The sequence below is a fragment of the Adiantum capillus-veneris genome, chromosome 23 (assembly GCF_014529385.1).
Source record: "Adiantum capillus-veneris isolate H3 chromosome 23, ASM1452938v2, whole genome shotgun sequence".
Classification (NCBI taxonomy): domain Eukaryota; kingdom Viridiplantae; phylum Streptophyta; class Polypodiopsida; order Polypodiales; family Pteridaceae; genus Adiantum; species Adiantum capillus-veneris.
Genome location: NC_140953.1, coordinates 132,810,420 through 132,817,795, shown reverse-complemented (window position 1 = coordinate 132,817,795; position 7,376 = coordinate 132,810,420). Strand labels below are relative to the sequence as shown.

Here is a 7,376-nt window from a genome sequence, read left to right as displayed (position 1 = left end):
AGTGTATCTATCAGAAGCCACTCTTCTTCTTCGGTGAGGTCCGTGGAAATGTATGCAGGTTAGGGTTCCTACTAAGTTTATGCATTTGGATTTTTCTGGTCCATCATATGAAGTTCCAGGGTCTTTTGGGTCTCGTTTGGATTTCTGCACCACAATTTTTCTATGTTGTATAGTGTACTTCTTGTAGTGGGAAGGTGCATCAAACTTATCATTGTTTGATTCATCATCGGTTTCTAGCTCTGTTGTCCAAACTTCTTTCAAAGCTCGTTTCAATTCATTGTACTTGTTTTTGCACTTGGTTTTGTAAAACTTCGTTGCTTTTTTGGGAGTTCTACCAAACATCGAGTGAACTTATCCGCGCAAGCTCAAAACCGAGCAAATTTACCAAGTGAGTTTCTCATGTATATATATACTTCTTTTCTACAAAGAGATATCACAGACACACACACACACACACACACACACACACACACACACACACATAGAGAGAGAGAGAGAGAGAGAGAGAGAGAGAGAGAGAGAGAGAGAGAGAGAGAGAGAGAGAGAGAGAGAGATTTCTCTAAACCCAAACAATAAATGTTAGCACCATTGCTCCCGAGTCATGATTATACAAATCTAGTCATCCTTATACATGTCACCGTTGCTAGGAAAATTATGTTTTTTTGGAAACTTAAATATAGATCAATCTAGTCGTCCTTATGCATGTCACCATTGCTAGGTAAAATATGTTTTTTCACTTCATCTTGTGGATTTTGCCACTTAATTTTAGTCCTCATGAAATCCAAGCCAACGTGTGAGCACAACCAAACTACCTTGTAGGATCTTCTCTCTCTCTCTCTCTCTCTCTCTCTCTCTCTCTCACACACACACACACACACACACACACACACACACACACACACAAAACTCTCTAAAAAAGTCTACGTCTCTTTCTATCTTTAGATTTCAAGTCCGCTAAAATATAGTGGTAAGATCCGTTTGAAAACTCAAAACATCCAATTGAAGGGAGGGAAAGAAGCATAGAATCCGCTTTGAAAATTCAAGAAAATAGAGTTTAATTGTAAAAAATGCCGTTATTTTGAGAAATTTCCTCTATGGATGTTTGTGAAATTGTTTTTTTCCGAACACTGTCTGAAGAATGTGAATCGGTGCTCTCTCTCTCTCTCTCTCTCTCTCTCTCTCTCTCTCTCTCTCTCTCTCTCTCTCTCTCTCTCTCTCTCTCTCTCTCTCTCTCTCTCTCTCTCTGTGACACGTTGAGCATGCACTCATTAGAAATATAACAAGCTGACATTTGTCCAGAAATGATTTGTAGAAAAAACCCTGTAGGAGTACCACAGAGTAAAACTTACTTTAGCAACGCTACATTCCAAAGAGGCACCGACCTAAGATTAATTAAGCTAATTCTCTGGAATCTCAATATCCCCATCGTCAATCTCTGTTTGCAAATCCTTGGGATCCTTCTTATCCACAAAGCAACCCACAGAAACGCAGTACCAAGAAGTTCCTTTATTGTGCAAGGAAGCTCCTTTGCCATTGAACATGGACACATCACATGGGAAATCTCAATCACATCATCAAGAAAAATATTGCCATTGTGCTTGATTTTCTTAAATGTATAAGGAGAAGGAAGAGGAATCTGTAGGTCGAAGCCCAGCTAAGAGCTCATGGGGCACTCTAGCATGGAGAAAAACCCTGTCGCCAATGCTAGGACTGAGGGGCAAGCAAAAGAAGAAGAAAAAGGAAATCAAGTGCTACAGCGGCTTGCATGGTCAGATTAATAGGAGGAATTTTGACAATGCAATTATGAGAGTAGCCAACAATCATGAGGAGCACCTGCTATATAACAATGTCATAAATGCAAATGATGGCATCTCTGTTGTTTCTGTCAATCGGCTTTATCATTGTGGTATTAATTATGCATTATGGGCAAGAATCTGACTATCAAAGCTGGCCCTCTTTGAGATTAGAAAGGGAGATAATTGCTGCACGAAACTCAGAGCGGATTAACAAGGCCCTTAGCACTAATCATGAGCAGCTCTAGTTGTCTTCAGAGGCTATGTTCACACCAGAGCACATGCGCCCACCACAACAATACTCATTCTTGAGCAAGGATTATCGCACATTTAGCTACTAATTCAGTCCCGTGAGGAGTAGCAGTTGTAGCAAAACATTCATCTTCTTCTTATCGCGCTCAGGCTCCATGAGGGCTTTGATCACAAGGGCAGCGGCACTATACACTAATTGCTTCCCTACTTCTAGTCCTGCTCTAGTTCAGCGTCACCATTGAGGTAGCCACCCGTAAACTCCACTAGACGGTAGACATGAAGCTGAGTGAAGCATGTTTTGCACCCACGATGAAGATGCAATGCTGATAAAGAAAGGGTAGCAAGAATATGAGGAGGTGGTTTTTGTTCATTTAAAAGGAGGGAAAGTTGGAGCTACCTCTTCATTGGTGCCCAAGATGGGGCCTCTAGGTGTGTCACCCAAGAAGATGACATCACCAAGGAGACTACCAAGGACTGGAAGGGCCTGCGCAATATCATCAAGCTCACTATACTAAATCGTCAAGACAAGGTCGTTGTAGTCCCTTCCACTATGTGCGAGGGATCCAATTTGGACGACATCTCTGTTGGTTTCCTCTCCTAATTTCTTTCTGTTACTTCTGCTTCTACTCCCGCTTCTGCTCCCGCAACCCTGCGTTGCCCTCACTCACCCGACGATCTCTCTCTCTCTCTCTCTCTGTGAAAAGAAAAACCTTTTTTGAAATAACTATGCGGCCAATAGGAGACCCGGGGGATTCACTATGAAGTTCCGTATGGTATCATGTGAGTGTAAGGAAGGGGGTTTTTAAATAGGGGTGCCATAAGTGTATACAATAGGGGTAAACCCCACTTATTTTCCAATGTCTATCATATAGGTAGAAGGGGGTTGTGTGGAGGGGGAGGGGGAGGGGGGTGGTGGAGAGGAAGAGGGAGAGGGAAACTTGCAAATCTCAAGACTTTTCTATATACCTCTTAAACCTGCAAAATTTAACCCAAAATTTCAAAATTTTCAAAACAAGGGTATGCTTTTATGGGTTTCTTTTCGATGTTCTTTTACCCGTTTGAGGGGTTTTGCCCCTTTTTGAAGGACCAATATATTGTAAACCTATTTTCAATGAAGGATGAGTTGTCTGTTTACTCCAACATTGTGACAGACAATTTGCATATGGACCTGTCCCTAAAATATTTTAAGGAGTTTGGAACTTGGACTTTGGTAGGTAGATATCATGCAATAATTAAATTCGTTCCTAGCCCCAAAGTCCTTGCTCCTGCAAGACTAGCACCCTAACGACTCAGTGGCACATTGACCGGTGCAAAATGAGGAACTTGCAAAGTTGAAAATGTGAATACAAAACAAGAGCGTGAACTGCGATGCCTCGGGGAGAGAGAGAGAGAGAGAGAGAGAGAGAGAGAGAGAGAGAGAGAGAGAGAGAGAGAGAGAGAGAGAGAGAGAGAGAGAGAGAGAGAGAGAGAGAGAGAGAGAGAGAGAGAGAGAGAGAGAGAGGCCTAGCATGGTGCCACCGGAAACTGCATCCTACCTTCATTCAAGGCTTTGAGCGTGCACCGCCTACTCATGAACAGAGGGAGAGAGAGGCTCATGGTAGTGACAATGTCGCGTCTAGTACCTTCCGTAGCCGATTTTCCTCTTCCTAAGCTGAGTAGGTGTTTCATGAGCTTCTCTCTCTGCGAGTGTAGCAACATCCTGCCATCTTTGGCCCTCTCTCCACCTCCTCGTAGGATTCTTCACTTCCCATTGTGTCTTAACAAAGGAACTACAAGATGAAGATGCAGCAGGCTTCTACCATGCGATTCAAGGTTACTAGCACTGGAAAGATCGTGTTTAGAAGAGCGGGAAAATAGTGTTTGTTGTGGAAGAAGAACAAAAAGAGAAGGAAGTGTCAGTTAAATATTGTAACTTTTGTATCTTGTATGAATTTCCCTCTTGCCTCAGTGTAATACTTGGAGCTTGGGATGCAAGCCTCCTTAAGATTTATAAGCCAATTTCTTCAACAAAAGAAAAGAGGCTCAAAGAGTGCAACTTTCCTCAACATCCCTTTGTTGTGCAGTGCGCCCTCAATCTCCCAAATCCCATTACCCATTCTCCAAAGTGCACACATGTTTGCTGCAACCTACCATAAACAAGGGCCCCTTCTAAAGTCCGACCTTCTACTCGACTTATTGCTATAAAACAGGGGCTGAGCCATCCATTACTCAAGATTTTAGATGTCTGTGACATAAACAACGGCTAACCCAGTGATTGCACCTTGATTTCCTCTGCCTTGTGCACATCAGTGCTCACCGTTTACTGGATTTAGCGTTCAGGTTGAGTCTCAACATCCAGAAAGACGAATCTTTTAAAACAAGCTCATAAACAACCACTTTTTTATGGGGCATTGATCAAAGAAATTTGAAGCCCTTGAACTACGAATCCAATGCGGTAAGAATCATCTCTTTGTTCTTACTTCACTTTTTTTCTTTTATTATTGTCATGATTAGCTTTTAAAAGGATTGTTGTCTTTTGAAAAATATACGTTGGTGCACATGTGGATATTACTACCCTACCCAGTAAGGGAGAGGCAATGGTAGCCCCCTAGTCTATAGTCGACATAATACTATCATTTCCTTTTATACTAGTAGCAACAATGCAATCTTTTGGGTACATTGGTTTTGTCTTTGATTAGCTAGGAAGAATATTACAGTTTCATGTTAGAATTGCTTACTTTCTTAGCCTCAATATTTTCTCATGATGATACCAACACTAACGAGGCATTGGTATGATAAATATCAAGCATGTGGTGGTCTTTTCATAGGTTGTGTGTGGGAAACAAAACACGGATTCAGCCTATCAGCAAGATGTATCTTTCTTGGCTTCCTAGCCAAGCCAAAAATCGTACAATGATAGCCTCTTTTATATAAAATGTTGCTTGCTAGCATGGCTTTTGGTTGCAATGATGAGATTTCAAAAATTATTGCAATGTTATACATTTGCTCCAAACCTCGAGAGAAATAGGCACACGCTGACCGAAAAAAAGAAAAAATTTTCTAGCGTGGATTATGGTTGTAACGATGAGATTTCAAAAATTGTTACAATGTTATCTATAGAGAACATTTTCTACAAGCCTCAAGAGAAATAGGCAGAGAGATTGACCAAAAAAGAGAAAAGTTTTTCTAGCCACAGGGGGACCATTTCAACCTTTTAGCTATTTAGGAGGCATAGAAAACTCATAATCTCCTTGGAAAAGTCACTCTTCCCCTCTCTCTTGTTGTTGCTCCCCGTCATTACTACATCAGATTTTAAAAGTAGTGTCAATGTACAAAGGGAACTATCAAAAATTCTAAAAATGTACAAAGGAAACTATCACCATGTTCTAAAAATAACAATATTTTGAAATTAGTGTCAATGTACAAAAGAAACTATCAATATTTCAAAAACTGATAATTTTTACAACCCGTATATATATTACAGAGGGGGTCAAGTCAACTATACAAGCCCCGTAGAAAGGGGGGTATATGGGTTCTTTAGAATTTGTAGATAGGGGGTTGAGTTACGGCTATGGGGTCCGTAGATAGAGGGTTTTTTCCATATGGTTGCACGCAGGTGACATCCCTCCCTAAATATGAGTGAATCCCCTAGGATAGGAGATAATCTAACATCAATACATTATGTCTATTTGAACGGGTGCAAACCTCACAATTAAAAAGTGTCATTCTTTGCACTCTTACATCTGCAAGGACATGCTATCATAGCCCACAATAAGCATGACACATCTCAGTTGTATGCATGCAGCAACCCCCAACCTCATAAGGCACGACAAAGCAGAAGGTTACAAGAGTGCACTGACCTATCTTTTTTTGAAACCATACTTCTTACGTTCATAGAACAAATAAGTTTTGGCACTACCAAGGTTCACAATTTTGGGGCAACCATCTCTATCCTTCTCATGCTGAGTGCACTCTTTGTAATAGTAATCATAAAAAATGCCCGCACCTCTGCAGATGATGCAACACTTTTGGAAGGAGCCATAATTGCTCTCATCACACACTCAAACTAGAGTACATGGGCGCATGTATGAATCGCAAATCACGCACTTGCCATCGCACTTCTTGCAGAGTCTCCCTATAGCGATGCCCAGTTGCTTGCGACACATTATCAGATCAAGACAATGCTTTGCCATGGCTACTCGTGAGTGCTGGCTTGCCCCACGTGTGCTGAGAGAGTCTCTCTCTCTCAAAAAAAAAAAACTCAAAAAACTCAACTCTCTCAAAGAGCGCGCGCCTCTTTTGGAGTTATTGTGAGTGAGAGAGAGAGTGAGAGTGAGAGAAAGATAGATAGATAGATAGAGAGAGAGAGAGAGAGAGAGAGAGAGAGAGAGAGAGAGAGAGAGAGAGAGAGAGAGAGAGAGAGAGAGAGAGAAGAAGAAGAAGAAGAAGAGAGTTTTAACGTCGTAGGAAACTATCCCAAGAGACCTTAAAGATCTAGCCGACGAGGAGTTGAACTCAATACCTGTTAATCAAGAGAGAGACCTCCATGACAAAGAGGAAGCAAAAGTAGCTGCCCCTTCAACGCCCCTTTAGCAGGTTTTTTCCAGTTGATCGCAGGTTCATAAGCAGGCAGGGGGCAGTAGTGGTGCAACATGCATTGTAGACCATGATAGCATCACGTCCGCCAAGACAGAGACTCTAACAGGAATGGATGATGGTCCCAGGCACCGCGCTGCAGTGAGATCGGCTCTCTCTCTCTCTCTCTCTCTCTCTCTCTCTCCCCCATGAGCAGGCAGTCCAGGTAGTCAAGGGGCCTGCGTTGTAGTATCAATTGTCTCTCTCTCTCTCTCTCTCTCTCTCTCTCTCTCTCTCTCTCTCTCTCTCTCTCTCTCTCTCTCTCTCCCCATGAGCAGGCAGTCCAGGTAGTCAAGGGGCCTGCGTTGTAGTATCAATTGTCTCTCTCTCTCTCTCTCTCTCTCTCTCTCTCTCTCTCTCTCTCTCTCTCTCTCTCTCTCTCTCTCTCTCTCTCTCTCTCTCTCTCTCTCTCTCTCTCTCTCTCTCTCTCTCTCTATCTCTCTCTCTCGCACACGCGCACACATACACACACCCATTCGCTTCCTTTCTCCCTCCCAGCTTCCAGTGAATCCTCCACTTTTCTCCACAGAGATAGAACTTGGTTTCTGTGTCTTGTTGCACCCCCCTTGCCCCCGCTGGGACGATCACAGGGCCAAGAATTAGAATTGCGAACTCTCTCTCTCCGAAAGCTTAAAAAGAAGGGTAAAGTGTTCGATATACTGAAAATGCAGGTGTCAATTCAAACCATTGAGAACAGCTCGTATCTTGAGCAGTTTC

The 7,376-nt window shown here is 42.4% G+C and overlaps 1 pseudogene; it reads right to left on the bottom strand.

The window, feature by feature from the left end:
- Nucleotides 1-5,884: 5,884 nt before the first annotated feature.
- On the bottom strand, nt 5,885-6,217 carry LOC147428594 (PHD finger-like domain-containing protein 5A pseudogene; annotated as a pseudogene).
- Between the last annotated feature and the right edge of the window lie 1,159 nt (nt 6,218-7,376).